This window comes from Phocoena phocoena, chromosome 2 (genome assembly GCF_963924675.1).
Source record: "Phocoena phocoena chromosome 2, mPhoPho1.1, whole genome shotgun sequence".
In the NCBI taxonomy this organism is placed as follows: Eukaryota; Metazoa; Chordata; class Mammalia; order Artiodactyla; family Phocoenidae; genus Phocoena; species Phocoena phocoena.
Window position 1 is genome coordinate 79,653,965 of NC_089220.1, and position 15,217 is coordinate 79,669,181.

Here is a 15,217-nt window from a genome sequence, read left to right on the forward strand (position 1 = left end):
ACCACTATCTCATACCAAACACACACACAAAATGACTCAAAATGGATTAAAGACTTTAATGTAAGACCTGAAACCATAAAATTCCTAGAAGAAAACAAAGGTGGTAAGCTCATAGACATTGGATTTGGCAATGATATTTTGGACTTGACACCAAAAGCAAAGACAACAAAAGCAAAAATACGCAAGTGGGACTACTTCAAACTAAGAAGCTCTTCACAGAAAAGGAAACCATCAACAAAATGAAAAAGGTAAATATGGAATGGGAGAGAATATTTGCAAATCATAAATCTGGTAAGGGATTAATATCCAAAATATATAAAAAACTCATACATCTCAATAGCAAAAAACAAACAATCCAATTAAAAATGGGCAGAGGATCTGAATTGACATTTTCCCAAAGAAGACATACAGATGGCCAACAAGTACATGCAAAGATGCTCAGCATCACTAATCACCAGGGAAATGCAAACTAAAACCACAAGGGATATCACCTTACAACCTAGAATTGCTATTATCAAAAAGACAAGTAATAACACGTGTTGGTGAGGATGCGGAGAAAAGCGAACCCTCGAGCACTGTTGGTGGGAATGCAAATTGGTGTAGCCATTATGGAAAACAGTATGGAGATTCCTCAGAAAACTAAAAATAGAACTACTGTATGATCCACTGCTGGATATTTATCCAAATAAAATACTAACTCAAAAATATATGCACCCCATGTTCATTGCAGCATTATTTACAACAGACAAGATATCGAAGCCACCTAAGTGTCTATCAATGGAGGAATGGATAAAGAAAATGTGGGATACATACACACACAATGGAATATTATTCAGCCATAACAAAAAAGGAAGTCTTACCATTTACGACGACGTAGATGAACCTTGAGGGAATTATCCTAAGTGAAATAAGACAGAGAAAGACAATTGTTGTATGATCTCACTTATGGGTAGAATCTAAAAAATCCAAAATCAACAACCATCATCACCACTAGCACAGCAATAACTAAGCTTTTTTTTTTTTTTAAGCTCTTTGATATGGAGAAAAGACTGATGGTTGTCAGGGAGATATAATAAGTCACGGGGGTGTAATGTACAGCATGGTGACTATAGTTAATAATACTGCTGTGTATTTGAAAGTTGCTAAGAGGGTAGATCTTAAAAATTCTCACCACAAGAAAAATATTTTCTAACTATGCATGGTGCCAGATGTTAACTAGACTTATTGTGGTGATTATTTCATAATATATACAAATATTGAATCATTATGTTGTATACCTGAAACGAATATAATGTTATATTTCAATTATATCTCAATTCATAAAAAGTTTATTAAGTCCTCTCAAAGTCCCATGAATGGTGGCTAGTAAATAAACAGCCCCTACCTTCCTCTTACCTCCAAACTTACTGATGAAAAAAGACATACATATGTGAAACAATTGGAAAACAATACAAGGAAAAATTGCATCATTAAGGTCCAATACCTCATGCTACTGCTTGGAACTTCTCTGTTACAGAGAAATTTGGTTCAGGAAGAAATTCATTCTAGTTTATCCACGGTAAACATCTGAATGTGCTGAAGTTGTGAAAATACTCTAACCTCAACCCTTCATTCTTAGAAGCTTTCAAGCTGATTGAAAGTGGCCTGTTCAACAATTAATGAAATTCAAATTGCTGAGATTCTCCAGGTTGAACCTCTGACTTTGCCTGATGGGTTAAATCAGGACATGTTAGGTTAATTAATTATTTCTGGCAAACAGGAGAGAAATATGAAGGATAATACACTAAAACTGAAAAGCAGAATTCAAAGTGATATTAGAAATAACCAATCAGTGGGAACCCACTGAACTGACCCTTGCGTTGAGATTCCTCACACTGCACACATAAAGGATGGGCTAAGGTAGCAGGGATCTCCTGGGTCTGAAATATCATGTCACTCAGATTCTTGCTCACAGTTGCTCACCAGCCCTTCTGTCTATGTTCGACCATAGACATGTATATAATGTTGGGCTTTAGAAACTGCAGTGGCAGAAAGCAACCTTGTTTTTCCCAGCCAATATGGCTCTTCTCAGCACAACATTTGAGCTAGATGAGCCAGAAATGACAGTAGACACATATGTCTGGGATTTTTCTTTTTAAACTATATGTACTGCTTTTAATAGCATGATTACAGCTGTTCAGTAAGTGATGCCTCTAGACTGAAGAGGACCGCAATGAGAAGCAACCCAGCCAAGAGGGCTGGGAGCAGCACGTTCTTCTCATTATTGCCAGCTAGTGAGGATAGAACATATGGTCACATTACAAAGGTGAGTTACCAACAAACAAGCAGGAATCCCAGCCAGATGGTTCCCAGCCAGATTCCTTCTTTTAAATTCATTTATGCTCTCTTTCTATTTTTCCTTCTCTCTTATTTTGAATTACGTTTTTTCTTTTTTTCTTATGGGGGCAGGATATATATTAGGAAATTCATTTGCAGCCAGGAAAATAACTTAGGAAATAAGTGCTCAGAGTAACACCCTACCCATAACCTATGAACAACGAAGAGCTAGTTGCTGTAACTAAAGAATGTTGTCCCTGGCACTAGAATGGGCAGACCTGATCTCAATTCTGGTTCTAATGTTTGGTAGTTGGGTTGTTTTACACAATTCATGGAACCTTATTTTACCCAAGAATCTTCAGCTATAAAATGACTGAGCACCACCTTAAAGTCTGCTGTAAGGATTAAGTAAAACAATGGATCTGGCTAGACCAGCACTATGGCAGTTGGTATGTAGTGGATACTCAAGAAGGAGTAACTATTATTGATATTAATCTTAAAATGGCACTTTTTTTCTTTCCTGATGACAACACAGAGCTGAAGAGAATTTTGACTGTAACTAAGAGGCCTGAAAGTGAACGCAGTTCCATTTTCTTATCTCTAAACTGGAGAGAGCTGCTAGAGACCCCCAGCCCAGCCACCCTGCTCCCTTGTGAGAATGGCTCCATGCCCTTCCCTGGCTGAAGAGTTGGACCACACTCACCTTGATGGCAGCCCCACTGATCCAGCCTTTGCCATTGGGGTTGACGTTCATCGGCAGCAGGCCCTCCACCAGGTAACTGGGCGGTCAGAGGAGAAGCAAGTGCCTTATAAGGTTTCAAGGTGCCTTGTTGACCCAAATGACTACAGCTGGGAATGTGCCTGGGCTCCACTTCCAGCAGCTCCTGCTCTTTTACTCCTCCCCACCTGGAACCTTTCAAACTCTTTGATTGTCTTTAGAATCTATGCCTATATCCTGATTTTCCACCCTTTCAGTATATCTTTGAAGATGTTGCTATTCTAAGACTAAGGATTAAACATCTTCAATTTTAAAAAAGGATTGTACTTTTGTGAGTGCGAGAGAGAGAGAAACACACATTGTTTCTTCTTTCTGGAAAGCTTGAACAAGGTAAAAAATATCCTTAGAGGGCACTGATCCGTCCTGGTCCTGCAGGTTCCTGGTTAACTTCTTCCACCTGTTGGGGCTTTCAGTATCTGCAAAACAGCCCAAGGATATGTCTCAGAATATTATCTACAGCCTTTGATGAGGAACTAAAGGTCCTTGACTTTGTTGAATGGCTAAACTATTATTATTTTGTCTTGCTTGACTGTTTCCCTTTGTTTCTACATTTTCTCAGTCCTCTGATTAAATCTGCTCTTTGGAATTGGGGAAGGCCTAGGAGGATAAAGATTTTCTGCATTTTCTCAGTCCTCTGATTAAATCTGCTCTTTGGAATCGGGGAAGGCCTAGGAGGATAAAGTTTTTCTGCAAACAAGAGGAGGGCAGAGGACATGGAGGGGTCTGTCCCAGGAAGGCCCCAGGGGGGTCTTCTTTGATATCCCCCCTTTTCTTTGATACTCTTCAATCTTGAGGGGGAACAGGTATGTAACAAGAAAGGGAATAAAGTTTTGGATAGAGAGGTTAGTCATAAAGTCAACAGACCAACTCAATTTTAGGGGGAGTCAGTTTAAGAAACTTCTACTCATGTGAATGTACAGTGTAGACGTGGGAAAAAGAAGGAAAACCATAAGGACTCTGTAATATTTTAAGTAAAATCATGATGTTGAGAATCTTGCTATGAAGAATTTCACAATACCATTGTTCTTCATCTCCCCCAATCATATTGCAATGTATACAGGCAAAAGAATAAAAAAGAGAAAAGTACAGTATTTACTTATACAGTCATCCCTCAGGTACCTGCAGGGAACTGGTTCCAGGACCCCTGGGATACCCAAATTTGAGGATGCCCGTTTCCCTTACATAAAATGGCATAGTATTTGAATATAACCTATGTACATCTATGTATACTTTAAAGCATCTCTAGATTACTTATAATACCTAAACAATGTAAATGTTATGTAAATAGCTGTAAATACAATGTAAATAGTTGCCAGGCTGGCAAGTTCAAGTATTGCTTTTTGAAACTTTCAGGAATATTTTTTCTGAGTATTTCCAATCTACAATTGGTTGAATCTGCAGATGTGGAACTCACAAATACAGAGGTCTGACTGTATTATTCAAGGTTGCAACCAATACACATGCATGCACAGACACACATACACATACACTATAAAGTAAAATTTTTTTTTTTGCCGTACACGGGCCTCTCACTGTTGTGGCCTCTCCCGTTGCGGAACACAGGCTCTGGACGCGCAGGCTCAGCGGCCATGGCTCACGGGCCCAGCTACTCCACGGCATGTGGGATCTTCCCGGACCGGGGCACGAACCCGTGTCCCCTGCATCGGCAGGCGGACTCTCAACCACTGCGCCACCAGGGAAGCCCCAAAGTAAAATATTTTAAATGGTGATGGAATTAGGGTAAACAAAAAATTAGAGTAAAAATATAAAATAAAACCAAAAGTGAAATTAACTTATGGAACGCTCTTCGTAAAGTTTTCTTTCTACACTGGCTAGAGGGAAACCACAGGTTTTATTCTGAGCTTGCATTACAATGGAGTAAGCCAGCTACATTTTAGCTACCTAGAGTTATTCTTGCCTGTCACATGTTGAGTACCACTAGAGTTTTTTTTTTTTTAAAGGGAACGCTATTTATTTATTTATTTATTCATTTATTTTGGCTGTGTTGGGTCTTCATTTCTGCGCGAGGGCTCTCTCCAGTTGCGGCGAGAGGGGGCCACTCTTGATCGTGGTGCACGGGCCTCTCACTGTCACGGCCTCTCCTGTTGCAGAGCACAAGCTCCAGACGTGCAGGCTCAGTAGTTGTGGCTCACGGGCCTAGTTGCTCCACAGCATGTGGGATCCTCCCAGACCACGGCTCGAACCCGTGTCCCCTGCACTGTCAGGCAGACTCTCAACCACTGTGCCACCAGGGAAGCCCCTAGAGTTTGTTTTTATATTGGAAGCTCCAAATCAAATATCACGACCTTCCCAACACAGAATACAGTCTACAGAAATTCTGTTTATTTGGCTGAAATCTTTATGATGCTTCATTAAACATATCTGCATCCTTTAGAAAAATGATGCTGTTTTAGGCCAGGTGCATTCTCAGATGCCTATCAAGGCCAGAAGGGGAGATATAGGAGAGAACTGAAGCTGGCTAGCTAGAGAACATACACCCCCATCTGCTGCTCAGCTCCAGACAATCTTGCCCTGTGGAAACGTGGGCCAGTGTGGCCAGCATTTATTTGTCAGTTCTTTCGTTTCCAGGGATTACTTAGTTCAGCTTCTCAGATCTACTTGTTTACTGGGCAATGAACCTAATTAAAAAAAAATAGGGCTTCCCTGGTGGTGCAGTGGTTGCGAGTCCGCCCGCAGATGCAGGGGATGCGGGTTTGTGCCCCGGTCTGGAAAGATCCCACGTGCCATGGAGCGGCTGGGCCCGTGAGCCATGGCCGCTGAGCCTGCGCGTCTGGAGCCTGTGCTCCGCAATGGGAGAGGCCACAACAGTGAGAGGCCCGCGTACTGAAAAAAAAAAAGTAAGTAGATATAGAAGACAATGACAAATTCAACACTCCAAACAGAATAACACACTGGTAGTTCTACTATGTAAAACAGTAGAAGTTAGATAAAAAACCAGTCTGAAAGTCTACAAATAATAAGTGTTGGGGAGGACATGGAGTAAAAGGAATCATTGTTCGTGTTGCTGGGATTGTAAACTGGTGCAGCCATTATGGAAAACAGCCACTCAAAGAAACTACAAAAAGAACTACCATATGATCCAGAAATTCCACTCCTGGGTATATACCCCCTAAAAATGAAAACGCTAATTCAAAAAGATACATGCACACCAATGTTCATAGCAACACATAGCAACATTATTTGCAATAGCCAAGATATAGAAGCAACCTAAGTGTCCATCAACAGATGAATGGATAAACAAGATGTGATACACACACACACACACACACACACACAAAATGCAATATTACATAAAAGAATGAAATTCTGCCATTTGCAAAAACGTAAATGGACCTAGAGTGTATTATGCTTAGTGAACTAAGTCAGACAGGGAAAAATAAACACTATATGTTATCATTTATATGTGGAATCTAAAAAATAAAACAAATGAATATATATAACAAAACAGAAAAAGATTCACAGAAATAGAGAACAAACTATTGGTTACCAGTGGTGAGAGGGAAGGACGGAGGGCAAGATAGGGGTAGGGGATTAAGAGATACAAACTACTACGTATAAAATAAATAATCAACAAGGATATATTGTACAGCACAGGGAAATATAGCCATTATCTTATAATAACTTTAAATGGAGTATAATCTATAGGAATATTGAATTACTATGTTGTACATATACCTGAAACTAATATAATATTGTAAGTCAACTATTCTTCAATAAAAAATTTTAAAAGAAAATTAAAGATATTTCATGTTATAAAATAAAAAGGTTTTCGAGAATGCTCCCTTCCTTGACAAAATTACTAATGAGACCACAACCAAGAACATGCATCAGTAAAGAGTTTTAAGTCTTTAAAAATGCTTCACTTTACAGGGTTTATCAAACTTCTTTAGTAAAGAATCACAAACAGCAGATAAGAATTAACGGTTGACACTGAAGTTCTGGGAGTATAGACCGACGTAGTTCCCTAAAAGTAAGAAAATTCTTTGAAATCTCATATTTTATCTCAAAAGTTCATGCAAAATTCATGACATAACTGTGTTTAGTTTAATTAAAAGGCCAAATTCCAAACAATTTCAAGCATTATTCTACAAAATCTTAAAATAAAATTGATGCTCTAGGAAGATGCAGTTTTTCTCCTGTGGTTTCAAGGACCTGTCACCACTGCTACGTGCTTCCCAGGAGAATGGGGAGCCCATCTGAGAGGCAGGCAGTGGCATAAGTTCCTCCGAGTCTCATAATAGCCTTTACATGGAGTATGAGTAGGCAATATTCTTGTTCTTTTTTAGTAGATATAGAAAGTTAGACTTAAGGAAATGAAACGCTTACTTTTAACTTCTACTTAGTGATAACTCTGGACCTGAAATCCAGGTCCTTTAATTCTAGGATGTTTTCCCATTTGGAACGTCCAAATGCAGCTTCTATGAAACTTCAGTTCATACTTTGTGTGAATGCTATTATAAATTGAGGTAGTCTTCCAAATCTTGGAGATGCAAAATTTGTCTAAAGAATTAGAGGGAATGAGACAGTGTTGTTAATGCTGCTTAATTTTCAAAATGTCTTTGTTTCTGATACAGGATAGTCAACATATTGTATGTCAGGAATCTGATGTGCTGAGAAGTTCTGCTTTGCCATATATTTGCTCTCTGCCGGTTTTGTTCACAAATGTGAAGCAAGGGAATAATCTCTTGTGTAGCAGCGGTGGCCGTGTTATAGACTGTTGACAATGGGGCATGAAAATTGGCCCTATTCTTTTAGATGACTGGTATTAAATGAAACAGTCTTTGAGAGGTACCAGTTCTTTCTAACTGATGGTGGTCTTTTGAAAGAGGCTTTTGCAAAAGTGTTTGCCTTCTGAAAGAGTAGTGGATGGGGGCAGTCTATAACCCTTTCCAATAGGGAAGATGGATTAGTTTCGACTGACTCTGTGTAAGAAGCTTGGTTCTGGTCCAGCTGGCAAGGGCATAAAGCAAAGTAATTACTTGAAAGTAAAAAGGAAAGAAAAGAAAAAGATAAATATTGTATCCAGTTACTTGGGATTCTGGCTTTCTTTTGAATTAAAAAAAAATCATCTTTTTAGGGCCAAAAAATAAAATTCCATAGTATCCCAGTGGAAAATCCCATCCAACAGTGGTTTGGATGTTAATAGTGGTATTCATTTTGTTTCGTCATTTGAAAATTTTTATTGAAATCATATTAATTAGTTTTGTGCCAGAGTTCCAGAATATACATGGAATCATGTGTAAGACAAGTGAAAGCATTAACTACAATGGACAATGTGAACACAATTCATTTCTTGAGACAACTGTTATCTAATATATAAGCTATATTAACTCTATAACCTCTTCTATAGTGGTGAAATTCTAGAGGAATAGTTGGCAAGTAAATATATATAAGTATAATAAATGTTAAACTGACAATGTAAAATACAATTTATTTTTTTATAGTTTTTAAGGGAGCAGAAGAACAAAGAAATAGCTTAAGATCTCAAAACATTTTAGTTGCATGATCTAATTTATATAAATACCCTTGAGAATTAAATAAGATCAGGGACTATAATTCCTAATTTGTAACTATCAGAAGTGAGGTAGAAAGGTTTCATGACTTGTTCAAATAACCCATCATAGGTTTATCTAGCAATAATGCTATAATTGGCTTATTCACACACTAAGAATTTTAGAATTTGGTGGAACTCAAAAATATTAGAAAAATGTAAGGCACTGAAAGAAGAAAAAAATGCTTTGAATCGATCAGTTTTCTCAATGATTACCCTTCCCCAGTTCTTCAGGATTAAAAATTTAAAAAGCATTTTCATATTCAAATAACTCATCCAAACTATTTAATCTCACAAAAATGCTTCTTAGCAAGCAGGTATCAAGAAAATATACTTTTCCATTTTCTGGATTAAGGACCTAAATGTAAGGCCAGATACTATCAAACTCTTAGAGGAAAACAGGCAGAACACTCTACAACATAAATCACAGCAAGATCCTTTTTCACCCACCTCCTAAAGAAATGGAAATAAAAACAGAAATAAACAAATGGGACCTAATGAAACTTCAAAGCTTTTGCACAGCAAAGGAAACCATAAACAAGACCAAAAGACAACCCTCAGAATGGGAGAAAATATTTGCAAATGAAGCAACTGACAAAGGATTAATCTCCAAAATTTACAAGCAGCTCACGCAGCTCAATAACAAAAAAACAAACAACCCAATCCAAAAATGGGCAGAAGACCTAAATAGACATTTCTCCAAAGATATACAGATTGCCAACAAACACATGAAAGAATGCTCAACATCATTAACCATTAGAGAAATGCAAATCAAAACTACAATGAGATATTATCTCACACCAGTTAGAATGGCCATCATCAAAAAATCTAGAAACAATAAATGCTGGAGAGGGTGTGGAGAAAAGGGAACACTCTTGCACTATTGGTGGGAATGTAAATTGATACAGCCACTATGGAGAACAGTATGGAGGTTCCTTAAAATACTACAAATAGAACTACCATATGACCCAGCAATCCCACTACTGGGCATATACCCTGAGAAAACCATAATTCAAAAAGAGTCATGTACCAAAATGTTCATTGCAGCACTATTTACAATAGCCAGGACATGGAAGCAACCTAAGTGTCCATCAACAGATGAATAATGGATAAAGAAGATGTGGCACGTATATACAATGGAATATTACTCAGCCATAAAAAGAAAAGAAATTGAGAGATTTGTAGTGAGGTGGATGGACCTAGAGTCTGTCATACAGAGTGAAGTAAGTCAGAAAGAGAAAAACAAATACCGTATGCTAACACATATATATGGAATCTAAGGAAAAAAAAAAAAAGTCATGAAGAACCTAGGGGTAAAATGGGAATAAAGACACAGACCTACTAGAGAATGGACTTGGGGATATGGGGAGGGGGAAGGGTAGGCTGTGACGGAGTGAGAGAGTGTCATGTACATACATACACTACCAAACGCGGAATAGATAGCTAGTGGGAAGCAGCCGCATGGCACAGGGAGATCAGCTCGGTGGTTTGTGACCACCTAGAGGGGTGGGATAGGGAGGGTGGGAGGGAGGGAGACGCAGGAGGGAAGAGATATGGGGATATATGTATATGTATAACTGAATCACTTTGTTATAAAGCAGAAACTAACACATCACTCATTGTAAAGCAATTATACTCCAATAAAGATGTTAAAAAAAAAAAAAAGAAAAACAAGGACATCTTAAAATTGTTGAACAAGGCTGGGTAACAAGACCTAGTACAGTATTTAATATAGTGTGATATATGTTTAGATAAATAGGGCTCGGGAGTAAACATATAAAATAAGAGAAAAGATATCCCACTCATAAACAGTCATTTGAGTTATTACAAACATTTCATTACAGTGCAATGAGGAAAGTATTTTTTTTTCCAATAGCACGTGTTGGATCCATTGGATGCTAATATGATAAAATATTTGAATCTTGATCCCCACGCTCATGAAAAACACAAACATCAATTCTGGATGAACCCTAGAGTTGAATATGAAAGTGAAGACAATAAAAGCTATTAGAAAAAAATGGCAGCTTGGATTCATGACTGTATGAAGACAATGATTTATTTTTAAATATGAAAAGAATAATAGCTACAAAGAAAATAATAATTTGGACTGCATTAAAAGAATTTCAGACTCAGTAAAAAATATATCCAGACTGAATAAAAAATTGAAAGGGAATGACAGGAAAAATTCCTCCAAAAGTACTCTGTAGATTCAATGAAGTCACAGTTAATATCTATGGATATATCTTTGTGGAAGAGTTTATTATAAAATATATGAAAGTGAAAAGTAGTAAGAAAAGCCAGAACCTTCTTGATTAAGAAAAGGATGGAAAGACCTTATCTTTAAGCTATCAAGATTTATAATAAAGAGACAAACTGACCAAAACTTTTAATAAAGGACCCATTTTAAAAACAAACAAACAAAAAAGAAAATATACTTTTCCATTTTAAAATTGTTCTTCATAATTCACTGCAATTCAGGTTATTAAAATCTTTCCAGTGGTGAGCTCTACTTAGCAGGAACAAAGTTGGAGAGGGGTGCCACCCAACCCACAGATGTTAGGCAAACAGACTTATTGTTGGGTGAAAGCTACATGAAGAAGGACTTTAGAGGGCAAACAACCGTATTTGAACACACAACATGGCAGTTAGATATGCTTCCACACAGGACTTAGAATCCGGGTAGAGATGGATAATTTCTATATAGTCCTATGCCCTTACTACCCAGTTTTAAAAGCATGTGACTTTCCAGAAACCACAGTACCACGTGTTATAATAGTACTGTAGGAAAAGCATGGTGGGGATGGCAGGGAAACTATTCAGCAAGCAGTACGGCTTAGGCACTGACCAATTATAATAAATGCCAACTGCAGGAGGGTCCAGGAGGTCCCTTGCTGATCTGGGCTTCAACCCTTAGGATCTGGATTGTGGGAGGTCTGAGAGTCTTAAGAGGAAGTGGTTGTGAGGGGGTAGAGTAAAGCAGTGGCTATTTAGCAAGTATATAAAAGTATTGCAATACTGTAGCTACTTGTATGGCTGTATCAGTTCATACCACTGATAGCAGCCCTGGTGCTATGTAGTAATACTATTGAGAGATTCAGTTTCTTTTTTTTAACTTTTTATTTTATATTGGAGTACAGTTGATCAGGTGTACAGCAAAGTGATTCAGTTATACGTATACATGTATCTATTCTTTTTCAAATTATTTTCCCAATTAGGTTGGTAGAGAATATCAAGCAGAATTCCCTGTACTATACAAGTAGGTCCTTGCTGACCATCCATTTTAAATATAACAGTGTGTACATGTCAATCCCAAACTCCCTAACTATGGCTTACCCCGCTTCCCTCCTGGTAAGCGTAAGTTCATTCTCTAAGTCTGTTTCTATTTTGTAAATAAGTTCATTTGCATCTTTTTTATTTTTTAGATCCCACATATAAGCAATATCATACAATATTTCTCTAATTTGGTTCACTTGGAACCTAATTTTAAGTTTTCAGTGGGAAAATGCTTTCAGAGTTCTCTTTGCTATCCACAAATTTTTCTTTACTATATGTACATATGAACTTTTGAAACACAAACTGATTTTATATTGGACATTATCTGTAACATTGATATTATATCATATTACCATCTGTGATCTTCTCAAGGGATACATTTTGGACCACAAAATTAATCTTTCTCAAGCTCTTCCCTAGCCAAATGATAACTGAGTGTCCTCATTGCCTTATTTATTTATTTATTTTTTTGGTCGCGCCAGGTCTTAGTTGCAGCAAGCAGACTACTTAGTGGCGGCTTGCGGGCTCCTTAGTTGCCTTTTCAATATAACTTCTACTTCTTAAGCTTTAAAAATGAGGCCTCTATTCAGCTATTTCAGAGTTTCAAATTCCAGAATTCACTCTAACTTACGGAATCCTCATCAGATAAATGAGACAAAGTTGTGACTGTGGTAGAGGAGGCCCAACCTGATGTAAAAGGAGATCAGCAAAGGGCCTTGTGAGATTGGTGACATCTTCTACTGCACTGGAGATCATATGTCTGATGTTTAACAACTCACATTGTCTGGACCTGCACTATGCAACGTAGGAGCAACATGTGAGTATTTAAATTCAGACTTATATTAGGTAAAATTAAACTTAAAAATTTAAGTTTAGTAACATTAGCCCCATTTCAAGTATTCATTAGCAACATAGGGCTAGTGGCTAACATACTGGACAACACAGATACAATTCTATTGCATTGCAGAAAGTTCTGTTCAGAAGTTTATTACATCCTACTTTAATTTCTCTCACTTAAAGTAAAAACATTTCATCTTTTTCTGTCTCCAGGGGAGAGAGAAACAGTTTAGCTCATCAGTCAGAATTTATTTTCAGGTTTTGAAAAATGATTATTGTCATGTTTTTCACTTGTGTGCTTTTTAACCAAACAATTCTACAAAGGACCACTATGGGTCCTTTTATTCCAACACAAGGTGAGAGTCTCAAAATTCAAAGTTTTCTATGACTTTTCTTTTTGTTTTTAGATTATAAATTTGAGAACTGCATATAATTCTCTAATATAAATCTAATATTAAATGTCATAACGTGGCTCTAGGAATTTCCCTTAGATAATTTTCTGTTAAAAGTAATGACACTGGCTTTCTAACTACCCCTCCCACCAAAAAATAAAGTTTTAATTCTTATTAGCAGTATATCAGTATAATTCAGAATCAGAAAGAATATTCATGTAATTTTCTTATGTTGTCCACATGCAGACTCACCGAGAACAAGGAAAAGGCTATTGGACGAAATTCAAGTTTTCCTCTGCTGTACTCATGGGTAGACACCTCCAACATTCTCAGCCTGACTGCTGAATATAATTTGTTCATGCTTCAGTGATGTTTTGACTAGACTATAGTACACTATACCAACCAGATAAAAAGTAGGGAGAAAATTCCACCCACTGTTTAATCTACATGATGCCAAGCTCGGGTAAGGTCAATCATTTCATTGGATCGACCGATTCTTTTGGCAGCATCTATTTATCTGTGAAGAGACGTAATTTGGAAACTAGCAGTATCTTAGTTTTCCCATTTGTATCACCAGACAACACAAGTGACAACAGATTTCTCCTTTGCAGAGATTTTATACGTGCCCTTTGGTTCTATCACCTGCAATTGAAGGAGCTACCCCTCAAGAAAAGTTTCCAATCCTCGTGCCCTTCGACGCTGGCAGACAGGATTGCAGATTAGCATGTGTTTTTATACTTTCGACCTTGGCTCTGATAGGGGTTGTGCTGGCACTGGGCTTGAGAACATTATTGAAAGGATGTTTTTGCCAAGCTGGCTGGCATTTGGTATGCTTGTATGGTATTGATACAGTATTTGCATTGGCATCATGAATGCTATCCTTCCCATTTTTTAAACGTAGCTATTAAGAATGCAATATTTTGTTTATTTTTATACTGTTAGAAGAACAAAATAAAAATGTCTTGATACTTACAATCAACGGATGTGATATGCTGGGGTAAATTCCTTAAGTTAATTTTCCCTTTAAAATATTTGACTTTTAGCTTTAAAAAAAGTTATGGCTCTTTATTGTTTGTATTAGGTTCTGTTTAAAATAAAGATAGGAACATAGAAGAAGAATTACATCAATTCTACCAACTCAATTTCTGGAATGTACCTAGTGTAGATAAACCAGGCTTTTCAATTTTCTTTTGTTTTGCTTAAGTTTTGTTTCTGACTTAAAAAAAATTATCATCTCCAAAGCTTTTCTCTGAATTGACAGAAAGTTTTTATTTTAATTCTTCAGGTTTCTTCTCAAGCCAAAGATCAAACTATGTCATACTGCTCTTGAAATACATCCATTGAAGGTCTCATCAAGTCTTTTTGGTATAATTATGTTTATAAACAGTGGTGAAAACTAATCAGATTTTCCCATGTTTTGAAAAGCAAAGAAATTTAGTTTGTGAGACATCAAGGGATAAATCATTGCTAACACATGTATGTCAACAAATCAATTGCTAAATTTTGATCACCTCTCTTGCTGCAATTCTCATTTATAAGTCTGTTTCCATTCTTGCATTATCTTATTCCTGGACCATTATAATAACCTCCTAAAGATTCTCCCTGACTAGGTTCCTGTATTCATCTACCTATGAGATTCATCTGTGTAAACAGTATTTCTAGTCATATCGCACATAGGCACCTATCCAAAATCTTAAAAAGTTATGTATTGTGCAAATCTCTCAGTCTCTATGTCAGATTAGAAGCTCCCCAAGGTATGGCCTCAATGGCTTCTTCCAGGTCCTGGGGGCAGGTCCGGGTTTTAATCAACGTGCCTGGCACACAGGTAGTGCTCAGGAAAATTTGTTGAAATTTCCCACACTACCTATGGCTGTTGATGGAACAAGACCCCAGCAATTTCCCCATTCCCACTCTCATATCTTTATACGATATCTTTACATGAGAGTATTATAGTGTTTCCCGTACCTAAGATCCCTTCTTTTCCTTCATCTCCTTTTTACATCTTCCAAACCATTGCTTTAAGAACTACATCAGGGCTTCCCTAGTGGC